This window comes from Oncorhynchus nerka, unplaced genomic scaffold (genome assembly GCF_034236695.1).
Source record: "Oncorhynchus nerka isolate Pitt River unplaced genomic scaffold, Oner_Uvic_2.0 unplaced_scaffold_2342, whole genome shotgun sequence".
Taxonomy (NCBI): Eukaryota; Metazoa; Chordata; class Actinopteri; order Salmoniformes; family Salmonidae; genus Oncorhynchus; species Oncorhynchus nerka.
The window spans coordinates 5,914-31,630 of record NW_027038953.1 but is presented as its reverse complement, the minus strand read 5'-3'; the positions used below and the strand labels follow the sequence as shown (position 1 = coordinate 31,630).

General features: G+C 48.6%; 1 long non-coding RNA gene across 1 annotated transcript; it reads right to left on the bottom strand.

The window, feature by feature from the left end:
* Window positions 1-596: 596 nt before the first annotated feature.
* Window positions 597-25,717, bottom strand: LOC135567227 (uncharacterized). Its single transcript, XR_010462292.1, has 3 exons — window positions 25,595-25,717; window positions 22,311-22,334; window positions 597-981 (listed from the first exon to the last, which is right to left on the bottom strand). It is a non-coding gene; the product is annotated as an uncharacterized LOC135567227 (long non-coding RNA).

Sequence of the window (25,717 nt, the reverse complement as noted above, 5' to 3'; positions counted from 1 at the left end):
CACCCAGAGAGTGGCCAGGGAGGAGACATGATGAGATGAGAACTGGAGGAGACAGAACAGTGATGGGTTCCACCCAGAGAGTGGCCAGGGAGGAGACATGATGAGATGAGAACTGGAGGGAGACAGAACAGTGATGGGTTCCACCCAGAGAGTGGCCAGGGAGGAGACATGATGAGATGAGAACTGGAGGGAGACAGAACAGTGATGGGTTCCACCCAGAGAGTGGCCAGGGAGTAGACATGATGAGATGAGAACTGGAGGGAGACAGAACAGTGATGTCAGTGATGGGTTCCACCCAGAGAGTGGCCAGGGAGTAGACATGATGAGATGAGAACTGGAGGGAGACAGAACAGTGATGGGTTCCACCCAGAGAGTGGCCAGGGAGTAGACATGATGAGATGAGAACTGGAGGGAGACAGAACAGTGATGGGTTCCACCCAGAGAGTGGCCAGGGAGGAGACATGATGAGATGAGAACTGGAGGGAGACAGAACAGTGATGGGTTCCACCCAGAGAGTGGCCAGGAGGAGACATGATGAGATGAGAACTGGAGGGAGACAGAACAGTGATGGGTTCCACCCAGAGAGTGGCCAGGGAGGAGACATGATGAGATGAGAACTGGAGGGAGACAGAACAGTGATGGGTTCCACCCAGAGAGTGGCCAGGGAGGAGACATGATGAGATGAGAACTGGAGGGAGACAGAACAGTGATGGGTTCCACCCAGAGAGTGGCCAGGGAGGAGACATGATGAGATGAGAACTGGAGGGAGACAGAACAGTGATGGGTTCCACCCAGAGAGTGGCCAGGGAGTAGACATGATGAGATGAGAACTGGAGGGAGACAGAACAGTGATGGGTTCCACCCAGAGAGTGGCCAGGGAGGAGACATGATGAGATGAGAACTGGAGGGAGACAGAACAGTGATGTCAGTGATGGGTTCCACCCAGAGAGTGGCCAGGGAGTAGACATGATGAGATGAGAACTGGAGGGAGACAGAACAGTGATGTCAGTGCAGTCACAGCGCAGTGGAGTTTTATGTTTCAAGCAGAACAAGCTGAACAAGCAGAAGCAGAACAAGCAGAACAAGCTGAACAAGCTGAACAAGCAGAAGCAGAACAAGCAGAACAAGCTGAACAAGCAGAACAAGCAGAAGCAGAACAAGCAGAACAAGCTGAACAAGCAGAACAAGCTGAACAAGCTGAACAAGCAGAACAAGCAGAACAAGCAGAAGCAGAACAAGCAGAACAAGCAGAACAAGCAGAACAAGCAGAAGCAGAACAAGCTGAACAAGCAGAAGCAGAACAAGCTGAACAAGCTGAACAAGCAGAAGCAGAACAAGCAGAACAAGCTGAACAAGCAGAACAAGCTGAACAAGCAGAAGCAGAACAAGCAGAACAAGCAGAACAAGCTGAACAAGCTGAACAAGCAGAACAAGCAGAACAAGCTGAACAAGCAGAACAAGCAGAAGCAGAACAAGCAGAACAAGCTGAACAAGCAGAACAAGCAGAACAAGCTGAACAAGCAGAAGCAGAACAAGCAGAACAAGCTGAACAAGCAGAACAAGCAGAACAAGCAGAATTCCACATGTTACAGGATGACTTGCCTCTGGTAACAAAACTACACTGAGAGTACAAAACATTAGGAACACCTTCATAATGTTGAGTTGAACCCCTTTTCCCCTCAGAACAATTCGCCCCCTTTTCCCCCCCTTTTCCCCTCAGAACAGCCTCAATTCGTCGGGGTCATGGACTCTACAAGGTGTCTAAAGCGTTCCACAGGGATGCTGGCCCATGTTGACTCTACAAGGTGTTGAAAGCGTTCCACAGGGATGCTGGCTCCATGTTGACTCTACAAGGTATCTAAAGCGTTCCACAGGGATGCTGGTCCATGTTGACTCTACAACAGGGGTGTCAAAGTCAAATGGACGGAGGGCCAAATAAAAAAATCAGCTACAAGACGAGGGCCGGACTGTTCGAATGTTCATTGAAAAAATTTTAAATGACGCATATAGTCTAGTGAACCTAATTGAACCTACTGAAAACCTAACAAATATATTACAATATGATCAGATAAATAAAGCAATATTTTCTTATGGCTCTGTCAGTAATCTTTAATTTTCAACAGACACAAAAGACAAATTTCCTTTATATAAATATCCCCATAACATGAACATTAAATGAAAGAAACCGGTATTCAAGGCACCATCAGTAGACTATATTTTCTATTTTAGCAAAAGTGGGCTAAATTTACTTCAAAGAAAAAACAATAATAGCAATTTTCTATCATCCACTCAACTGAAATATTTTTAAAATATAATTGGATTGAAATACAAAAAAATAAAGTGCAAAAATCTATTAATCAAAAACAACACTTTGTTTAAGGAGAAGTAACATGCAGTGAAAACAAATATTAAATTTTAACTTTTAAACTTGAACTGAGTAAAAACTCTAAATATGTGATTGCACAGTAATGTTCACTTGTTTGAGGTTGAGGTGATACTTGGTGGTGTCCCATCTTTTCCACAAGTTCATCAATGTTCGGGGTAAGGCTCTGAGCTGAAGAAATCCTCAGAATTGAGTGGAGGTGTTCAGCAGTAAGTCGACTTCTGTGTGATGTTTTGTTCAGGTTCATCAAAGAAAACAGTTGTTCACACAGGTATGTGCTGCCAAACATAGACAACGTTTGAGCAGCCTGGATGCGCAGCTGGGGCATTGTGCCGGGAGGAAACGGGCGAACTCCGCAGCACCCACTGCCGCATATTTTGCCCTCAGTGCATCATTGCATTGGAGGTCAATCAACTCCATTTGGAGGTTTGGTGGTGAGCTTTCCACGTCAACAGCAAATGGGTTACCGAGCAGTTCCAACCTGCTTTTTTGTGCTTCAAAGTCAGCAAATCGGCGTCGAAAGTCAGCGGCAAGCATACCTATTTTATCAGCCAACTGTGTGCTCGGGGAACGCACTGGTAGAGAGCTTCTCTTTCATGGTCTGGCAGCTGGGAAAGTGGCTCAAATTTTCTTTCCGCATCTGCGTCTCCACAGAGTCAGTTTGGTTTTAAATGCCTTCACTGTACTGTACATATCAGAGATGACACGATCCCGACCCTGCAGCTGCAAGTTTATTGCATTCAGATGACTCGTAATGTCACACAGAAAAGCCATTTCACACAGAAACATTTCGTCTCGGAGTTGTGTTGTGTCTTTCCCTTTGCTGTCCAAGAACAGACAAATCTCCTCACGAAAGCTCGAAACATCTTTGAAGCACCTTTCCCTGGCTTAGCCATCGCACCTCTGTGTGATAAGGCAAATCCACCATGCTCCGTTTCTAACTCCGTCAGAAATGCCTTGAACTGGCGGTGATTCAAACCTTTGGCTCTGATAAAGTTAACTGTGCGCGTGATGATGCTCATTACATGCTCCATTTTCAAGGCTTTACACAACGCTTCCTGGTGTATGATACAATGATAAGCTGTCAGCTCACCTGTCGCGTTTTCCTCTTGCATCTTTTCCGTATCTTAGCCACCAGTCCGCTCCTGTGTCCACACATCTTGAGTGCTCCGTCGGTTGTCAAACCCACGAGTTTTCCCAAGGCAGCTCCATCTCATTTACACATCTTGACACCTCTTCATACAAATCATGCCCGTAGTTGTGCCATGCATAGGACGTAAAGCCAAAAAACTCCTCTGTCACGCTTAGGTTGGAGTCCTCCGCGGATGAAAATTGACAACTGGGCAATGTCAGAAATGTCGGTGCTCTCATCCACAGCCAAGGAATATGCAATAAAATCTTTTCCCTTTTTCACAAGCTGCTCTTTTAGATTGATGGACAACTGGTCTACTCTCTCGGCAATGGTGTTTCTGCTCAGACTCACATTTAAAAAGAGTTGCCTTTTTTCTGGGCAAACTTCGTCACAAACTTTAATCATGCAGTTTTGATGAAATCCCCCTCCGTAAATGGCCGGGCTGATTTAGCGATCTCTTCTGCCAAAATAAAACTGGCCTTGACAGCAGCCTGGCCTTGTGATTTGGCTTTTTTGAACAGAGCCTGTCGAGATTTGAGGCCTCGTTTAATTCCTCTGCCTTTGTAGCCTTTGTTCCATGTCCATATTCTTGTTTTTGTCCGCGTGTTTCGTTTCATAATGTCGTCTCAGATTATACTCTTTCAGTACCGCCACACTTTCTCCACACAGAAGACACACAGGTTTTCCAGCTACCTTCGTGAACATATACTCCGACTCCCACCTTGTTTGAAACCCCCGGTTCTCAGTATCCACCTTCCGTTTTGCCATTTTTGATGGGTATCTGAAAGTTAATTTTACTGTGATGCTGACGACTGCTGTGCCAATAAATATTGAAATGAAGCAGCCTACTGCTCGGTGCGTCACCTTTGCATTGTGGGAAATGTAGTATTGGTGCGTGTAAAAGATCTGCGGGCTGCCGGCTTGCTGCGGGCCGGTTCTAATAATAAATCAAGATCATCCCAGGGGCCGTAAAAAACCTTCTTGCGGGCCGGATGTGGCCCGCGGGCCTTGACTCTGACATATGTGCTCTACAAGGTATCTAAAGCGTTCCACAGGGATGCTGGTCCATGTTGACTCTACAAGGTGTCTAAAGCGTTCCACAGGGATGCTGGTCCATGTTGACTCTACAAGGTATCTAAAGCGTTCCACAGGGATGCTGGTCCATGTTGACTCTACAAGGTGTCTAAAGCGTTCCACAGGGATGCTGGTCCATGTTGTCTCTACAAGGTGTCTAAAGCGTTCCACAGGGATGCTGGTCCATGTTGTCTCTACAAGGTGTCTAAAGCGTTCCACAGGGATGCTGGCCCATGTTGACTCTACAAGGTGTTGAAAGCGTTCCACAGGGATGCTGGTCCATGTGGACTCTACAAGGTGTCTAAAGCGTTCCACAGGGATGCTGGTCCATGTTGTCTCTACAAGGTGTCTAAAGCGTTCCACAGGGATGCTGGTCCATGTTGTCTCTACAAGGTGTTGAAAGCCTTCCACAGGGATGCTGGTCCATGTTGTCTCTACAAGGTGTTGAAAGCGTTCCACAGGGATGCTGGTCCATGTTGACTCTACAAGGTGTCTAAAGCGTTCCACAGGGATGCTGGCCCATGTTGACTCTACAAGGTGTCTAAAGCGTTCCACAGGGATGCTGGTCCATGTTGGCTCTACAAGGTATTGAAAGCGTTCCACAGGGATGCTGGTCCATGTTGATTCTACAAGGTGTCTAAAGCGTTCCACAGGGATGCTGGCCCATGTTGACTCTACAAGGTGTTGAAAGCGTTCCACAGGGATGCTGGTCCATGTTGACTCTACAAGGTGTTGAAAGCGTTCCACAGGGATGCTGGCTCCATGTTGACTCTACAAGGTGTTGAAAGCGTTCCACAGGGATGCTGGCTCCATGTTGACTCTACAAGGTGTCTAAAGCGTTCCACAGGGATGCTGGTCCATGTTGACTCTACAAGGTATCTAAAGCGTTCCACAGGGATGCTGGTCCATGTTGACTCTACAAGGTGTCTAAAGCGTTCCACAGGGATCCTGGTCCATGTTGTCTCTACAAGGTGTCTAAAGCGTTCCACAGGGATGCTGGTCCATGTTGTCTCTACAAGGTGTCTAAAGCGTTCCACAGGGATGCTGGCCCATGTTGGCTCTACAAGGTATTGAAAGCGTTCCACAGGGATGCTGGTCCATTCACTGTCATGGAAAGAGCAGATGTTCCTAATGTTTTGTCCACTCAGTGTACATTGTAGATATTATTTTTAACCACGTTATGCAACTTTAAAAGAAATGTCATTGTTTATATTGTGAGAACTTATAGATTGTTTCATTTCTGTATTTAGAATCATTTTTCAGTATCTGCTGAATCAATAGGTTTCTGGACGAGTCTCTTCCCCTTCTGCACTGTGTATGTGTATGTGTGTGTGTGTGTGTGTGTGCGTGTGCGTGTGTGTGAGATCAAGAGACAAAGAGGAGAAGGACATTCTGGGAACTCTAATGACACCGTCAAAAAGTCAAATGAGAGAAAATTATAAAAACACAGAGAGAGCAGTAGCCTATAGCAGTCACCACAGCTCCAACACAGAGAGCAGTAGTCTATAGCAGTCACCACAGCTCCAACACAGAGAGCAGTAGCCTATAGCAGTCACCACAGCTCCAACAGAGAGAGCAGTAGCCTATAGCAGTCACCACAGCTCCAACAGAGAGAGCAGTAGCCTATAGCAGTCACCACAGCTCCAACAGAGAGAGCAGTAGCCTATAGCAGTCACCACAGCTCCAACAGAGAGAGCAGTAGCCTATAGCAGTCACCACAGCTCCAACACAGAGAGCAGTAGTCTATAGCAGTCACCACAGCTCCAACAGAGAGAGCAGTAGCTTATAGCAGTCAACACAGCTCCAACAGAGAGAGCAATAGCCAATAGCAGCTCCAACAGAGAGAGCAGTAGCCTATAGCAGTCACCACAGCTCCAACAGAGAGAGCAGTAGTCTATAGCAGTCACCACAGCTCCAACAGAGAGAGCAGTAGTCTATAGCAGTCACCACAGCTCCAACAGAGAGAGCAGTAGCCAATAGCAGTCACCACAGCTCCAACAGAGAGAAGTAGTCTATAGCAGTCACCACAGCTCCAACAGAGAGAGCAGTAGCCTATAGCAGTCACCACAGCTCCAACAGAGAGAGCAATAGCCAATAGCAGCTCCAACAGAGAGAGCAGTAGCCTATAGCAGTCACCACAGCTCCAACAGAGAGAGCAGTAGTCTATAGCAGTCACCACAGCTCCAACAGAGAGAGCAGTAGTCTATAGCAGTCACCACAGCTCCAACAGAGAGAGCAGTAGCCTATAGCAGTCACCACAGCTCCAACAGAGAGAGCAGTAGCCTATAGCAGTCACCACAGCTCCAACACAGAGAGCAGTAGTCTATAGCAGTCACCACAGCTCCAACAGAGAGAGCAGTAGTCTATAGCAGTCACCACAGCTCCAACAGAGAGAGCAGTAGTCTATAGCAGTCACCACAGCTCCAACAGAGAGAGCAGTAGCCTATAGCAGTCAACACAGCTCCAACAGAGAGAGCAGTAGTCTATAGCAGTCACCACAGCTCCAACACAGAGAGCAGTAGTCTATAGCAGTCACCACAGCTCCAACAGAGAGAGCAGTAGCCAATAGCAGTCACCACAGCTCCAACACAGAGAGCAGTAGCCAATAGCAGCTCCAACAGAGAGAGCAGTAGCCTATAGCAGTCAACACAGCTCCAACAGAGAGAGCAGTAGTCTATAGCAGTCACCACAGCTCCAACACAGAGAGCAGTAGTCTATAGCAGTCACCACAGCTCCAACAGAGAGAGCAGTAGCCAATAGCAGTCACCACAGCTCCAACACAGAGAGCAGTAGCCTATAGCAGTCACCACAGCTCCAACAGAGAGAGCAGTAGCCAATAGCAGCTCCAACAGAGAGAGCAGTAGCCTATAGCAGTCACCACAGCTCCAACAGAGAGAGCAGTAGTCTATAGCAGTCACCACAGCTCCAACAGAGAGAGCAGTAGTCTATAGCAGTCACCACAGCTCCAACAGAGAGAGCAGTAGCAAATAGCAGTCACCACAGCTCCAACACAGAGAGCAGTAGCCTATAGCAGTCACCACAGCTCCAACAGAGAGAGCAGTAGCCAATAGCAGCTCCAACAGAGAGCAGTAGCCTATAGCAGTCACCACAGCTCCAACAGAGAGAGCAGTAGTCTATAGCAGCTCCAACAGAGAGAGCAGTAGCCTATAGCAGTCACCACAGCTCCAACAGAGAGAGCAGTAGTCTATAGCAGCTCCAACAGAGAGACCAGTAGCCTATAGCAGTCACCACAGCTCCAACAGAGAGAGCAGTAGCCTATAGCAGTCACCACAGCTCCAACAGAGAGAGCAGTAGCCAATAGCAGTCACCACAGCTCCAACAGAGAGAGCAGTAGCCAATAGCAGTCACCACAGCTCCAACAGAGAGAGCAGTAGCCAATAGCAGTCACCACAGCTCCAACAGAGAGAAGTAGTCTATAGCAGCTCCAACAGAGAGCAGTAGTCTATAGCAGCTCCAACAGAGAGCAGTAGTCTATAGCAGCTCCAACAGAGAGAGCAGTAGTCTATAGCAGCTCCAACAGAGAGAGCAGTAGTCTATAGCAGCTCCAACAGAGAGAGCAGTAGCCAATAGCAGCTCCAACAGAGAGAGCAGTAGTCTATAGCAGCTCCAACAGAGAGAGCAGTAGCCAATAGCAGCTCCAACAGAGAGAGCAGTAGTCTATAGCAGCTCCAACAGAGAGAGCAGTAGTCTATAGCAGCTCCAACAGAGAGAGCAGTAGTCTATAGCAGCTCCAACAGAGAGAGCAGTAGTCTATAGCAGCTCCAACAGAGAGAGCAGTAGTCTATAGCAGCTCCAACAGAGAGAGCAGTAGCCTATAGCAGTCACCACAGCTCCAACAGAGATAGCAGTAGCCTATAGCAGTCACCACAACTCCAACAGAGAGCAGTAGCCTATAGCAGTCAACACAGCTCCAACAGAGAGAGCAGTAGCCTATAGCAGTCACCACAACTCCAACAGAGAGCAGTAGCCTATAGCAGTCAACACAGCTCCAACAGAGAGAGCAGTAGCCTATAGCAGTCACCACAGCTCAAACAGAGAGAGCAGTAACCTATAGCAGTCACCACAGCTCCAACAGAGAGAGCAGTAGTCTATAGCAGTCACCACAGCTCCAACACAGAGAGCAGTAGCCTATAGCAGTCACCACAGCTCCAACAGAGAGAGCAGTAGCCAATAGCAGCTCCAACAGAGAGAGCAGTAGCCTATAGCAGTCACCACAGCTCCAACACAGAGAGCAGTAGTCTATAGCAGTCACCACAGCTCCAACAGAGAGAGCAGTAGCCTATAGCAGTCACCACAGCTCCAACACAGAGAGCAGTAGTCTATAGCAGTCACCACAGCTCCAACAGAGAGAGCAGTAGTCTATAGCAGTCACCACAGCTCCAACACAGAGAGCAGTAGTCTATAGCAGTCACCACAGCTCCAACAGAGAGAGCAGTAGCCAATAGCAGTCACCACAGCTCCAACACAGAGAGCAGTAGCCTATAGCAGTCACCAGCTCCAACAGAGAGCAGTAGCCAATAGCAGCTCCAACAGAGAGAGCAGTAGCCTATAGCAGTCACCACAGCTCCAACAGAGAGAGCAGTAGTCTATAGCAGCTCCAACAGAGCAGTAGCCTATAGCAGTCACCACAGCTCCAACAGAGAGAGCAGTAGTCTATAGCAGTCACCACAGCTCCAACAGAGAGAGCAGTAGCCTATAGCAGTCACCACAGCTCCAACAGAGAGAGCAATAGCCAATAGCAGCTCCAACAGAGAGAGCAGTAGCCTATAGCAGTCACCACAGCTCCAACAGAGAGAGAGCAGTAGTCTATAGCAGTCACCACAGCTCCAGAGAGAGCAGTAGTCTATAGCAGTCACCACAGCTCCAACAGAGAGAGCAGTAGCCTATAGCAGTCAACACAGCTCCAACAGAGAGAGCAGTAGTCTATAGCAGTCACCACAGCTCCAACACAGAGAGCAGTAGTCTATAGCAGTCACCACAGCTCCAACAGAGAGAGCAGTAGCCAATAGCAGTCACCACAGCTCAACACAGAGAGCAGTAGCCTATAGCAGTCACCACAGCTCCAACAGAGAGAGCAGTAGCCAATAGCAGCTCCAACAGAGAGAGCAGTAGCCTATAGCAGTCACCACAGCTCCAACAGAGAGAGCAGTAGTCTATAGCAGTCACCACAGCTCCAACAGAGAGAGCAGTAGTCTATAGCAGTCACCACAGCTCCAACAGAGAGAGCAGTAGCAAATAGCAGTCACCACAGCTCCAACACAGAGAGCAGTAGCCTATAGCAGTCACCACAGCTCCAACAGAGAGAGCAGTAGCCAATAGCAGCTCCAACAGAGAGCAGTAGCCTATAGCAGTCACCACAGCTCCAACAGAGAGAGCAGTAGTCTATAGCAGCTCCAACAGAGAGACCAGTAGCCTATAGCAGTCACCACAGCTCAACAGAGAGCAGTAGCCTATAGCAGTCACCACAGCTCCAACAGAGAGAGCAGTAGCCAATAGCAGTCACCACAGCTCCAGCAGAGCAGTAGCCAATAGCAGTCACCACAGCTCCAACAGAAGCAGTAGCCAAGTCACCACAGCTCCACCACTACTGTAGCTCAACAGAAGCAGTAGTCTATAGCAGCTCCAACAGAGAGCAGTAGTCTATAGCAGCTCCAACAGAGAGCAGTAGTCTATAGCAGCTCCAACAGAGAAACAGTAGTCTATAGCAGCTCCAACAGAGAGCAGTAGCCAATAGCAGCTCCAACAGAGAGAGCAGTAGTCTATAGCAGCTCCAACAGAGAGAGCAGTAGCCAATAGCAGCTCCAACAGAGAGAGCAGTAGTCTATAGCAGCTCCAACAGAGAGAGCAGTAGTCAATAGCAGCTCCAACAGAGAGAGCAGTAGTCTATAGCTCCAACAGAGAGCAGTAGTCTATAGCAGCTCCAACAGAGAGAGAGCAGTAGTCTATAGCAGCTCCAACAGACAGTAGCCTATAGCAGTCACCACAGCTCAACAGAGATAGCAGTAGCCTATAGCAGTCACCACAACTCCAACAGAGAGCAGTAGCCTCCAGCTCCAACAGAGAGCAGTAGCCTATAGCAGTCACCACAACTCCAACAGAGAGCAGCCTATAGCAGTCAACACAGCTCCAACAGAGAGAGCAGTAGCCTATAGCAGTCACCACAGCTCCAACAGAGAGCAGTAGCCTATAGCAGTCACCACAGCTCCAACAGAGAGAGCAGTAGTCTATAGCAGTCACCACAGCTCCAACACAGAGAGCAGTAGCCTATAGCAGTCACCACAGCTCCAACAGAGAGCAGTAGCCAATAGCAGCTCCAACAGAGCAGTAGCCTATAGCAGTCACCACAGCTCCAACACAGAGCAGTAGTCTATAGCAGCTCAACAGAGAGCAGTAGTCTATAGCAGCTCCAACAGAGAGCAGTAGCCAATAGCAGCTCAACAGAGAGCAGTAGTCTATAGCAGCTCCAACAGAGAGCAGTAGTCTATAGCAGCTCCAACAGAGAGCAGTAGTCTATAGCAGCTCCAACAGAAGGCAGTAGTCTATAGCAGCTCCAACAGAGAGAGCAGTAGTCTATAGCAGCTCCAACAGAGAGAGCAGTAGCCTATAGCAGTCACCACAGCTCCAACAGAGATAGCAGTCCTATAGCAGTCACCCACAACTCCAACAGAGAGCAGTAGCCTATAGCAGTCAACACAGCTCCAACAGAGAGCAGTAGCCTATAGCAGTCACCACAACTCCAACAGAGAGAGCAGTAGCCTATAGCAGTCAACACAGCTCCAACAGAGAGCAGTAGCCTATAGCAGTCACCACAGCTCAAACAGAGAGAGCAGTAACCTATAGCAGTCACCACAGCTCCAACAGAGAGAGCCCAGTAGTCTATAGCAGTCACCACAGCTCCAACACAGAGAGCAGTAGCCTATAGCAGTCACCACAGCTCCAACAGAGAGAGCAGTAGCCAATAGCAGCTCCAACAGAGAGAGCAGTAGCCTATAGCAGTCACCACAGCTCCAACACAGAGAGCAGTAGTCTATAGCAGTCACCACAGCTCCAACAGAGAGAGCAGTAGCCTATAGCAGTCACCACAGCTCCAACACAGAGAGCAGTAGTCTATAGCAGTCACCACAGCTCCAACAGAGAGCAGTAGTCTATAGCAGTCACCACAGCTCCAACACAGAGAGCAGTAGTCTATAGCAGTCACCACAGCTCCAACAGAGAGAGCAGTAGCCAATAGCAGTCACCACAGCTCCAACACAGAGAGCAGTAGCCTATAGCAGTCACCACAGCTCCAACAGAGAGAGCAGTAGCCAATAGCAGCTCCAACAGAGAGAGCAGTAGCCTATAGCAGTCACCACAGCTCCAACAGAGAGAGCAGTAGTCTATAGCAGCTCCAACAGAGAGAGCAGTAGCCTATAGCAGTCACCACAGCTCCAACAGAGAGCAGTAGTCTATAGCAGTCACCACAGCTCCAACAGAGAGAGCAGTAGCCTATAGCAGTCACCACAGCTCCAACAGAGAGAGCAATAGCCAATAGCAGCTCCAACAGAGAGAGCAGTAGCCTATAGCAGTCACCACAGCTCCAACAGAGAGAGCAGTAGTCTATAGCAGTCACCACAGCTCCAACAGAGAGAGCAGTAGTCTATAGCAGTCACCACAGCTCCAACAGAGAGAGCAGTAGCCTATAGCAGTCAACACAGCTCCAACAGAGAGCAGTAGTCTATAGCAGTCACCACAGCTCAACACAGAGAGCAGTAGTCTATAGCAGTCACCACAGCTCCAACAGAGAGAGCAGTAGCCAATAGCAGTCACCACAGCTCCAACACAGAGAGCAGTAGCCTATAGCAGTCACCACAGCTCCAACAGAGAGCAGTAGCCAATAGCAGCTCCAACAGAGAGCAGTAGCCTATAGCAGTCACCACAGCTCCAACAGAGAGCAGTAGTCTATAGCAGTCACCACAGCTCCAACAGAGAGAGCAGTAGTCTATAGCAGTCACCACAGCTCCAACAGAGAGCAGTAGCAAATAGTCACCACAGCTCCAACACAGAGAGAGCAGTAGCCTATAGCAGTCACCACAGCTCCAACAGAGAGCAGTAGCCAATAGCAGCTCCAACAGAGAGGCAGTAGCCTATAGCAGTCACCACAGCTCAACAGAGAGCAGTAGTCTGTAGCTCAACAGAGAGACCAGTAGCCTATAGCAGTCACCACAGCTCCAACAGAGAGAGCAGTAGCCTATAGCAGTCACCACAGCTCCAACAGAGAGAGCAGTAGCCAATAGCAGTCACCACAGCTCCAACAGAGAGAGCAGTAGCCAATAGCAGTCACCACAGCTCCAACAGAGAGCAGTAGCCAATAGCAGTCACCACAGCTCCAACAGAGAAGTAGTCTATAGCAGCTCCAACAGAGAGCAGTAGTCTATAGCAGCTCAACAGAAGCAGTAGTCTATAGCAGCTCCAACAGAGAGAGCAGTAGTCTATAGCAGCTCCAACAGAGAGAGCAGTAGTCTATAGCAGCTCCAACAGAGAGAGCAGTAGCCAATAGCAGCTCCAACAGAGAGAGCAGTAGTCTATAGCAGCTCCAACAGAGAGCAGTAGCCAATAGCAGCTCAACAGAGAGCAGTAGTCTATAGCAGCTCCAACAGAGAGCAGTAGTCTATAGCAGCTCCAACAGAGAGCAGTAGTCTATGCAGCTCCAACAGAGAGAGCAGTAGTCTATAGCAGCTCCAACAGAGAGAGCAGTAGTCTATAGCAGCTCAACAGAGAGCAGTAGCCTATAGCAGTCACCACAGCTCCAACAGAGATAGCAGTAGCCTATAGCAGTCACCACAACTCCAACAGAGAGCAGTAGCCTATAGCAGTCAACACAGCTCCAACAGAGAGAGCAGTAGCCTATAGCAGTCACCACAACTCAACAGAGAGCAGTAGCCTATAGCAGTCAACACAGCTCCAACAGAGAGAGCAGTAGCCTATAGCAGTCACCACAGCTCCAACAGAGAGAGCAGTCCAATAGCAGTCACCACAGCTCCAACAGAGAGCAGTAGCCAATAGCAGCTCCAACAGAGAGCAGTAGCCTATAGCAGTCACCACAGCTCCAACAGAGAGCAGTAGTCTATAGCAGTCACCACAGCTCCAACAGAGAGAGCAGTCTATAGCAGTCACCACAGCTCCAACACAGAGAGCAGTAGTCTATAGCAGTCACCACAGCTCCAACAGAGGCAGTAGCCAATAGCAGTCACCACAGCTCCAACACAGAGAGCAGTAGCCTATAGCAGTCACCACAGCTCCAACAGAGAGAGCAGTAGCCAATAGCAGCTCAACAGAGAGAGCAGTAGCCTATAGCAGTCACCACAGCTCCAACACAGAGAGCAGTAGTCTATAGCAGTCACCACAGCTCCAACAGAGAGAGCAGTAGCCTATAGCAGTCACCACAGCTCAACACAGAGAGCAGTAGTCTATAGCAGTCACCACAGCTCCAACAGAGAGCAGTAGTCTATAGCAGTCACCACAGCTCCAACACAGAGAGCAGTAGTCTATAGCAGTCACCACAGCTCCAGCAGAGGCAGTAGCCAATAGCAGTCACCACAGCTCCAACACAGAGAGCAGTAGTCTATAGCAGTCACCACAGCTCCAACAGAGAGAGCAGTAGCCTATAGCAGTCACCACAGCTCCAACACAGAGCAGTAGTCTACTAGCAGTCACCACAGCTCCAACAGAGAGCAGTAGCCTATAGCAGTCACCACAGCTCCAACACAGAGCAGTAGCCTATAGCAGTCACCACAGCTCCAACAGAGAGCAGTAGCCAATAGCAGCTCCAACAGAGAGCAGTAGCCTATAGCAGTCACCACAGCTCCAACAGAGAGCAGTAGTCTATAGCAGCTCCAACAGAGAGCAGTAGCCTATAGCAGTCACCACAGCTCAACAGAGAGCAGTAGCCTATAGCAGTCACCACAGCTCCAACAGAGAGCAGTAGCCAATAGCAGTCACCACAGCTCCAACAGAGAGAGCAGTAGTCTATAGCAGTCACCACAGCTCCAACACAGAGAGCAGTAGTCTATAGCAGTCACCACAGCTCCAACAGAAGGCAGTAGCCAATAGCAGTCACCACAGCTCCAACAGAGCAGTAGCCAATAGCAGCTCCAACAGAGAGAGCAGTAGCCTATAGCAGTCACCACAGCTCCAACAGAGAGCAGTAGTCTATAGCAGTCACCACAGCTCCAACAGAGAGCAGTAGTCTATAGCAGTCACCACAGCTCCAACACAAAGAGCAGTAGTCTATAGCAGTCACCACAGCTCCAACAGAGAGCAGTAGCCAATAGCAGTCACCACAGCTCCAACACAGAGAGCAGTAGCCTATAGCAGTCACCACAGCTCCAACAGAGAGAGCAGTAGCCAATAGCAGCTCAACAGAGCAGTAGCCTATAGCAGTCACCACAGCTCCAACAGAGAGGCAGTAGTCTATAGCAGCTCCAACAGAGAGAGCAGTAGCCTATAGCAGTCACCACAGCTCCAACAGAGAGCAGTAGTCTATAGCAGCTCCACCAGAGAAGCAGTGGCCTATAGCAGTCAACACAGCTCCAACAGAGAGAGCAGTAGCCTATAGCAGTCACACAGCTCAACAGAGAGCAGTAGCCAATAGCAGTCACCACAGCTCCAACAGAGAGAGCAGTAGTCTATAGCAGCTCCAACAGAGAGAGCAGTAGCCTATAGCAGTCACCACAGCTCCAACAGAGAGCAGTAGCCTATAGCAGTCACCACAGCTCCAACAGAGAGCAGTAGCCTATAGCAGTCACCACAGCTCCAACACAGAGCAGTAGTCTATAGCAGTCACCACAGCTCCAACACAGAGAGCAGTAGTCTATAGCAGTCACCACAGCTCCAACAGAGAGCAGTAGTCTATATAGCAGTCACCACAGCTCCAACAGAGAGAGCAGTAGCCTATAGCAGTCAACACAGCTCCAACAGAGAGAGCAGTAGCCTATAGCAGTCACCACAGCTCCAACAGAGAGAGCAGTAGCCTATAGCAGGCACCACAGCTCCAACAGAGAGAGCAGTAGCCTATAGCAGTCAACACAGCTCCAACAGAGAGAGCAGTAGTCTATAGCAGTCACCACAGCTCCAACACAGAGAGCAGTAGTCTATAGCAGTCACCACAGCTCCAACAGAGAGAGCAGTAGCCAATAGCAGTCAACACAGCTCCAACACAGAGAGCAGTAGCCTATAGCAGTCACCACAGCTCCAACAGAGAGAGCAATAGCCACAGCTCCAACAGAGAGAGCAGTAGCCTATAGCAGTCACCCACAGCTCCAACAGAGAGAGCAGTAGTCTATAGCAGTCACCACAGCTCCAACAGAGAGCAGTAGCCTATAGCAGTCAACACAGCTCCAACAGAGAGAGCAGTAGTCTATAGCAGTCACCACAGCTCCAACACAGAGAGCAGTAGTCTATAGCAGTCCCCACAGCTCAACAGAGAGAGCAGTAGCCAATAGCAGTCACCACAGCTCCAACACAGAGAGCAGTAGCCTATAGCAGTCACCACAGCTCCAACAGAGCAGTAGCCAATAGCAGCTCCAACAGAGAGCAGTAGCCTATAGCAGTCACCACAGCTCCAACAGAGAGCAGTAGTCTATAGCAGTCACCACAGCTCCAACAGAGAGAGCAGTAGTCTATAGCAGTCACCACAGCTCAACAGAGAGAGCAGTAGCCTATAGCAGTCACCACAGCTCAACACAGAAAGCAGTAGTCTATAGCAGTCACCACAGCTCCAACAGAGAGAGCAGTAGTCTATAGCAGTCACCACAGCTCCAACACAGAGAGCAGTAGTCTATAGCAGTCACCACAGCTCCAACAGAGAGCAGTAGCCAATAGCAGTCACCACAGCTCCAACAGAGAGCAGTAGCCTATAGCAGTCACCACAGCTCAACAGAGAGCAGTAGCCAATAGCAGCTCCAACAGAGAGCAGTGGCCTATAGCAGTCACCACAGCTCAAAGAGAGAGCAGTAGTCTATAGCAGCTCCAACAGAGAGAGCAGTAGCCTATAGCAGTCACCACAGCTCCAACAGAGAGCAGTAGTCTATAGCAGCTCCAACAGAGAGACCAGTAGCCTATAGCAGTCACCACAGCTCCAACAGAGAGAGCAGTAGCCTATAGCAGTCACCACAGCTCCAACAGAGAGAGCAGTAGCCAATAGCAGTCACCACAGCTCCAACAGAGAGAGCAGTAGCCAATAGCAGTCACCACAGCTCCAACAGAGAGAGCAGTAGCCAATAGCAGTCAGCTCCAACAGAGAGAGCAGTAGCCAATAGCAGTCACCACAGCTCCAACAGAGAGAAGTAGTCTATAGCAGCTCCAACAGAGAGCAGTAGTCTATAGCAGCTCAACAGAGAGCAGTAGTCTATAGCAGCTCCAACAGAGAGAGCAGTAGTCTATAGCAGCTCCAACAGAGAGAGCAGTAGTCTATAGCAGCTCCAACAGAGAGAGCAGTAGCCAATAGCAGCTCCAACAGAGAGAGCAGTAGTCTATAGCAGCTCCAACAGAGAGCAGTAGTCTATAGCAGCTCCAACAGAGAGCAGTAGTCTATAGCAGCTCCAACAGAGAGAGCAGTAGTCTATAGCAGCTCCAACAGAGAGAGCAGTAGTCTATAGCAGCTCCAACAGAGAGAGCAGTAGCCTATAGCAGTCACCACAGCTCCAACAGAGATAGCAGTAGCCTATAGCAGTCACCACAACTCCAACAGAGAGCAGTAGCCTATAGCAGTCAACACAGCTCCAACAGAGAGAGCAGTAGCCTATAGCAGTCACCACAGCTCCAACAGAGAGAGCAGTAGCCTATAGCAGTCACCACAGCTCCAACAGAGAGAGCAGTAGTCTATAGCAGTCACCACAGCTCCAACACAGAGAGCAGTAGCCTGTAGCAGTCACCACAGCTCAACAGAGAGAGCAGTAGCCAATAGGCTCCAACAGAAGAGCAGTAGCTATAGCAGTCACCACAGCTCAACACAGAGAGCAGTAGTCTATAGCAGTCACCACAGCTCCAACAGAGAGCAGTAGCCTATAGCAGTCACCACAGCTCCAACAGAGAGCAGTAGTCTATAGCAGTCACCACAGCTCCAACACAGAGAGCAGTAGTCTATAGCAGTCACCACAGCTCCAACAGAGAGCAGTAGCCAATAGCAGTCACCACAGCTCCAACACAGAGAGCAGTAGCCTATAGCAGTCACCACAGCTCCAACAGAGAGCAGTAGCCAATAGCAGCTCCAACAGAGAGCAGTAGCCTATAGCAGTCACCACAGCTCCAACAGAGAGAGCAGTAGTCTATAGCTCAACAGAGAGCAGTAGCCTATAGCAGTCCAAGCTCCAACAGAGAGCAGTAGCCTATAGCAGTCACCACAGCTCCAACAGAGAGAGCAGTAGCCAATAGCAGTCACCACAGCTCCAACAGAGAGAGCAGTAGTCTATAGCAGTCACCACAGCTCCAACACAGAGAGCAGTAGTCTATAGCAGTCACCACAGCTCCAACAGAGAGAGCAGTAGCCAAGAGCAGTAGCCAATAGCAGTCACCACAGCTCCAACAGCGAGAGCAGTAGCCAATAGCAGCTCCAACAGAGAGAGCAGTAGCCTATAGCAGTCACCACAGCTCCAACAGAGAGAGCAGTAGTCTATAGCAGTCACCACAGCTCCAACAGAGAGAGCAGTAGTCTATAGCAGTCACCACAGCTCCAACACAGAGAGCAGTAGTCTATAGCAGTCTACAGCTCAACAGAGAGCAGTAGCCAATAGCAGTCACCACAGCTCCAACACAGAGAGCAGTAGCCTATAGCAGTCACCACAGCTCCAACAGAGAGAGCAGTAGCCAATAGCAGCTCCAACAGAGAGAGCAGTAGCCTATAGCAGTCACCACAGCTCCAACAGAGAGAGCAGTAGTCTATAGCAGCTCCAACAGAGAGAGCAGTAGCCTATAGCAGTCACCACAGCTCCAACAGAGAGAGCAGTAGTCTATAGCAGCTCCACCAGAGAAAGCAGTAGTCTATAGCAGTCACCACAGCTCCAACACAGAGAGCAGTAGCCTATAGCAGTCACCACAGCTCCAACAGAGAGCAGTAGCCAATAGCAGCTCCAACAGAGAGCAGTAGCCTATAGCAGTCACCACAGCTCCAACAGAGAGAGCAGTAGTCTATAGCAGTCACCACAGCTCCAACAGAGAGAGCAGTAGCCTATAGCAGTCACCACAGCTCCAACACAGAGAGCAGTAGTCTATAGCAGTCACCACAGCTCCAACAGAGAGAGCAGTAGTCTATAGCAGTCACCACAGCTCCAACACAGAGAGCAGTAGTCTATAGCAGTCACCACAGCTCCAACAGAGAGAGCAGTAGCCAATAGCAGTCACCACAGCTCCAACACAGAGAGCAGTAGCCTATAGCAGTCACCACAGCTCCAACAGAGAGAGCAGTAGCCAATAGCAGCTCCAACAGAGAGCAGTAGCCTATAGCAGTCACCACAGCTCCAACAGAGAGAGCAGTAGTCTATAGCAGCTCCAACAGAGAGAGCAGTAGCCTATAGCAGTCACCACAGCTCCAACAGAGAGCAGTAGCCTATAGCAGTCACCACAGCTCCAACAGAGAGAGCAGTAGCCAATAGCAGTCACCACAGCTCCAACAGAGAGAGCAGTAGTCTATAGCAGTCACCACAGCTCCAACAGAGAGAGCAGTAGTCTATAGCAGTCACCACAGCTCCAACAGAGAGAGCAGTAGCCAATAGCAGTCACCACAGCTCCAACACAGAGAGCAGTAGCCTATAGCAGTCACCACAGCTCCAACAGAGAGAGCAGTAGCCAATAGCAGCTCCAACAGAGAGAGCAGTAGCCTATAGCAGTCACCACAGCTCCAACAGAGAGAGCAGTAGTCTATAGCAGCTCCAACAGAGAGACCAGTAGCCTATAGCAGTCACCACAGCTCCAACAGAGAGAGCAGTAGCCTATAGCAGTCACCACAGCTCCAACAGAGAGAGCAGTAGCCAATAGCAGTCACCACAGCTCCAACAGAGAGAGCAGTAGTCTATAGCAGTCACCACAGCTCCAACACAGAGAGCAGTAGTCTATAGCAGTCACCACAGCTCCAACAGAGAGAGCAGTAGCCAAGAGCAGTAGCCAATAGCAGTCACCACAGCTCCAACAGAGAGAGCAGTAGCCAATAGCAGCTCCAACAGAGAGAGCAGTAGCCTATAGCAGTCACCACAGCTCCAACAGAGAGAGCAGTAGTCTATAGCAGTCACCACAGCTCCAACAGAGAGAGCAGTAGTCTATAGCAGTCACCACAGCTCCAACACAAAGAGCAGTAGTCTATAGCAGTCACCACAGCTCCAACAGAGAGAGCAGTAGCCAATAGCAGTCACCACAGCTCCAACACAGAGAGCAGTAGCCTATAGCAGTCACCACAGCTCCAACAGAGAGAGCAGTAGCCAATAGCAGCTCCAACAGAGAGCAGTAGCCTATAGCAGTCACCACAGCTCCAACAGAGAGAGCAGTAGTCTATAGCAGCTCCAACAGAGAGAGCAGTAGCCTATAGCAGTCACCACAGCTCCAACAGAGAGAGCAGTAGTCTATAGCAGCTCCACCAGAGAAAGCAGTAGCCTATAGCAGTCACCACAGCTCCAACACAGAGAGCAGTAGCCTATAGCAGTCACCACAGCTCCAACAGAGAGAGCAGTAGCCAATAGCAGCTCCAACAGAGAGAGCAGTAGCCTATAGCAGTCACCACAGCTCCAACACAGAGAGCAGTAGTCTATAGCAGTCACCACAGCTCCAACAGAGAGAGCAGTAGCCTATAGCAGTCACCACAGCTCCAACACAGAGAGCAGTAGTCTATAGCAGTCACCACAGCTCCAACAGAGAGAGCAGTAGTCTATAGCAGTCACCACAGCTCCAACACAGAGAGCAGTAGTCTATAGCAGTCACCACAGCTCCAACAGAGAGAGCAGTAGCCAATAGCAGTCACCACAGCTCCAACACAGAGAGCAGTAGCCTATAGCAGTCACCACAGCTCCAACAGAGAGCAGTAGCCAATAGCAGCTCCAACAGAGAGCAGTAGCCTATAGCAGTCACCACAGCTCAACAGAGAGCAGTAGTCTATAGCAGCTCCAACAGAGAGCAGTAGCCTATAGCAGTCACCACAGCTCCAACAGAGAGCAGTAGCCTATAGCAGTCACCACAGCTCCAACAGAGAGAGCAGTAGCCAATAGCAGTCACCACAGCTCCAACAGAGAGAGCAGTAGTCTATAGCAGTCACCACAGCTCCAACACAGAGAGCAGTAGTCTATAGCAGTCACCACAGCTCCAACAGAGAGCAGTAGCCAATAGCAGTCACCACAGCTCCAACAGAAGAGCAGTAGCCAATAGCAGCTCCAACAGAGAGAGAGAGCAGTAGCCTATAGCAGTCACCACAGCTCCAACAGAGAGCAGTAGTCTATAGCAGTCACCACAGCTCCATCAGAGAGCAGTAGTCTATAGCAGTCACCACAGCTCCAACAGAGAGAGCAGTAGCCAATAGCAGTCACCACAGCTCCAACAGAGAGGCAGTAGCCAATAGCAGCTCCAACAGAGAGCAGTAGCCTATAGCAGTCACCACAGCTCCAACAGAGCAGTAGTCTATAGCAGTCACCACAGCTCAACAGAGAGAGCAGTAGTCTATAGCAGTCACCACAGCTCCAACACAGAGAGCAGTAGTCTATAGCAGTCACCACAGCTCAACAGAAGGCAGTAACCAATAGCAGTCACCACAGCTCCAACACAGAGAGCAGTAGCCTATAGCAGTCACCACAGCTCCAACAGAAGAGCAGTAATATGTAGCTCAACAAAGAGGCAGTAGCCTATAGCAGTCACCACAGCTCCAACAGAGAGCAGTAGTCTATGGCGGCTCCAACAGAGGCAGTAGCCTATGTGGTCACCACAACTCCAACAGAAGAGCAGTAGCCTATAGCAGCTCCAACAGAGAGCAGTAGCCTATAGCAGTCAACACAACTCCAACAGAGAGCAGTAGCCTATAGCAGCTCCAACAGAGAGAGCAGTAGCCTGGCGGCTCCAACAGAAGAGCAGTAGCCTATAGCAGTCACCACAACTCCAACAGAGAGAGCAGTAGCCTATAGCAGCTCCAACAGAAGCAGTGGCCTATAGCAGTCAACACAGCTCCAACAGAAGGCAGTAGCCTATAGCAGTCACCACAACTCCAACAGAGAGAGCAGTAGCCTATAGCAGTCACCACAGCTCCAACAGAGAGAGCAGTAGCCTATAGCAGTCACCACAGCTCCAACAGAGAGAGCAGTAGCCTATAGCAGCTCCAACATAGGCAGTTCATCAACTGTCAACAAACCAGAATAAAGGACAACAGTGTTCATTGAAAAGGACCTTCTCAAAGGACAGTGTTGCAATGTTATAGCCAGGTTACAACAGGGTAAGTTGTACTGTAAGTCACTGCTGATAAGGTTCTGTGCTGTGTAAATACAACAGGAGGACAAAGCCTGGCGCAAATCTCCTAACCCAGGCCATTGTTCCACAATCACACCCAAAACAGACATACAGGCAGCCAAGGACAGCCCCTTCAGTAGCTTGGAAAATGTATGACAAGCTTTCTCAAGCCAAGCCACAAGAACCCAGGAGATACAATACCAGGAGAGGACAGGTTCAAACCCAAGACAACGGCAGACATTGTATACTTACAAAGCTCTTAGAGGGGATGGTACCCTGATGGAATAAAGACACAATATCAGCCTTATAGAATCAAATCTTACCAACTCTTTCATTGGTTTCAATAGTTCCTTACAACTCTTTCATTGGTTTCAATAGTTCCTTACCAACTCTTTCAGTGGGGTTTCAATAGTTCCTTACCAACTCTTTCATTGGTTTCAATAGTTCCTTACCAACTCTTTCATTGGGGTTTCAATAGTTCCTTACCAACTCTTTCATTGGTTTCAATAGTTCCTTACCAACTCTTTCATTGGGGTTTCAATAGTTCCTTACCAACTCTTTCACTGGTTTCAATAGTTCCTTACCAACTCTTTCACTGGTTTCAATAGTTCCTTACCAACTCTTTAATTGGGGTTTCAATAGTTCCTTACCAACTCTTTCATTGGTTTCAATAGTTCCTTACCAACTCTTTCACTGGTTTCAATAGTTCCTTACCAACTCTTTCACTGGTTTCAATAGTTCCTTACCAACTCTTTAATTGGGGTTTCAATAGTTCCTTACCAACTCTTTAATTGGGGTTTCAATAGTTCCTTACCAACTCTTTCATTGGTTTCAATAGTTCCTTACCAACTCTTTCACTGGTTTCAATAGTTCCTTACCAACTCTTTAATTGGGGTTTCAATAGTTCCTTACCAACTCTTTCACTGGTTTCAATAGTTCCTTACCAACTCTTTCACTGGTTTCAATAGTTCCTTACCAACTCTTTCATTGGTTTCAATAGTTCCTTACCAACTCTTTCACTGGTTTCAATAGTTCCTTACCAACTCTTTCACTGGTTTCAATAGTTCCTTACCAACTCTTTAATTGGTTTCAATAGTTCCTTACCAACTCTTTCATTGGTTTCAATAGTTCCTTACCAACTCTTTCACTGGTTTCAATAGTTCCTTACCAACTCTTTAATTGGTTTCAATAGTTCCTTACCAACTCTTTCATTGGTTTCAATAGTTCCTTACCAACTCTTTCACTGGTTTCAATAGTTCCTTACCAACTCTTTAATTGGTTTCAATAGTTCCTTACCAACTCTTTCATTGGTTTCAATAGTTCATACCAACTCTTTCATTGGTTTCAATAGTTCCTTACCAACTCTTTCACTGGTTTCAATGGTTCCTTACCAACTCTTTAATTGGTTTCACTAGTTCCTTACCAACTCTTTCATTGGTTTCAATAGTTCCTTACCAACTCTTTCACTGGTTTCAATAGTTCCTTACCAACTCTTTAATTGGGGTTTCAATAGTTCCTTACCAACTCTTTCACTGGTTTCAATAGTTCCTTACCAACTCTTTCATTGGTTTCAATAGTTCCTTACCAACTCTTTCACTGGTTTCAATAGTTCCTTACCAACTCGTTAATTGGTTTCAATAGTTCCTTACCAACTCGTTAATTGGTTTCAATAGTTCCTTACCAACTCTTTCACTGGTTCCAATAGTTCCTTACCAACTCTTTCACTGGTTTCAATAGTTCCTTACCAACTCTTTCATTGGGGTTTCAATAGCTGTTTAGTAAAGGCCTTTGCGGCTTGTGTGATTATAGCCATCTTATGCCACGATTTTACAGTCCCAGACAATAATCCCCAGTTCAGTGAGACAGGGTCTAGGTCTGCTGATTCAGTACTACTACGTCTAGGTCTGCTGATTCAGTGAGACAGGGTCTCGGTCTGCTGATTCAGTGAGACAGGGTCTAGGTCTGCTGATTCAGTGAGACAGGGTCTAGGTCTGCTGATTCAGTGAGACAGGGTCTAGGTCTGCTGATTCAGTGAGACAGGGTCTAGGTCTGCTGATTCAGTGAGACAGGGTCTAGGTCTGCTGATTCAGTGAGACAGGGTCTAGGTCTGCTGATTCAGTGAGACAGGGTCTAGGTCTGCTGATTCAGTGAGACAGGGTCTAGGTCTGCTGATTCTGTACCACTACGTCTCGGCTCCTCGTTCAGTGAGACAGGGTCTAGGTCTGCTGATTCAGTGAGACAGGGTCTAGGTCTGCTCATTCTGTACCACTACGTCTCGGCTCCTCGTTCAGTGAGACAGGGTCTAGGTCTGCTGATTCAGTGAGACAGGGTCTAGGTCTGCTGATTCAGTGAGACAGGGTCTAGGTCTGCTGATTCAGTGAGACAGGGTCTAGGTCTGCTGATTCAGTGAGACAGGGTCTAGGTCTGCTGATTCAGTGAGACAGGGTCTAGGTCTGCTGATTCAGTGAGACAGGGTCTAGGTCTGCTGATTCAGTACTACTACGTCTAGGTCTGCTGATTCAGTGAGACAGGGTCTCGGTCTGCTGATTCAGTGAGACAGGGTCTAGGTCTGCTGATTCAGTGAGACAGGGTCTAGGTCTGCTGATTCAGTGAGACAGGGTCTAGGTCTGCTGATTCAGTGAGACAGGGTCTAGGTCTGCTGATTCAGTGAGACAGGGTCTAGGTCTGCTGATTCAGTGAGACAGGGTCTAGGTCTGCTGATTCAGTGAGACAGGGTCTAGGTCTGCTGATTCAGTGAGACAGGGTCTAGGTCTGCTGATTCAGTGAGACAGGGTCTAGGTCTGCTGATTCAGTGAGACAGGGTCTAGGTCTGCTGATTCAGTGAGACAGGGTCTAGGTCTGCTGATTCAGTGAGACAGGGTCTTAGGCTCCAGCAAAGTTCTAGCAGTGTCAGAATGTTTTAGCCTTTATCGTGTAGCGTGGCTGGTCTTATGAGCCGATCCCGGTGACTAACCAATAAGAACACGGCCGTCCTTGAGTATGCACACAATAATCCGACTATTGTGAAATCAGGCTAAATGATTGGACTTTGATAAATGCACAAAATCCTCAATCAAAATAAATGTTTTACAATAGCGACCATGTTATCTTTGGGAAGTACAGACATCAACATTTTCTACGTGAAAACTATTTCTAAGATGCATACTTTCAGTTTTTTCCGAACTCAATTCCCTCTTTAGACACCCTCAGATCAAACCTCTACAGTCGATGTGGCGGCTCAGATCAAACCTCTACAGTCAATGTAGCCTACGTCGACTGACGTAGCCTCGCAAGCCAATCGTAAAATGCGACGACGAAACTGAAGCAAATCGTACAATCTGGCAAGGTTGATATCAATATTTTAAATCTGTTAACATCGCACAGTGGGACGTGATAATTGTAACAGATTAGTCTGCTAAGGCCTTAACTGCCTAATTCAGAGTTGAGATAAACGTGTGCTACCCAGCCCTTCACTAGCCTTATCGATGTTGATGTGTGCCAACTGTTTAGAGATGGTGGTTCCCATAGACTCTTACCTGTGCATGAATCAGAGCGTCGTTGAACAGGATGAACCAGTTAACAGAGAACCTCCCGGCGTTCTGGAGGGTCAGGCTCTTGTTGCTACTCTCATACACCAGCCTGCGCTGGGGATTACGGAG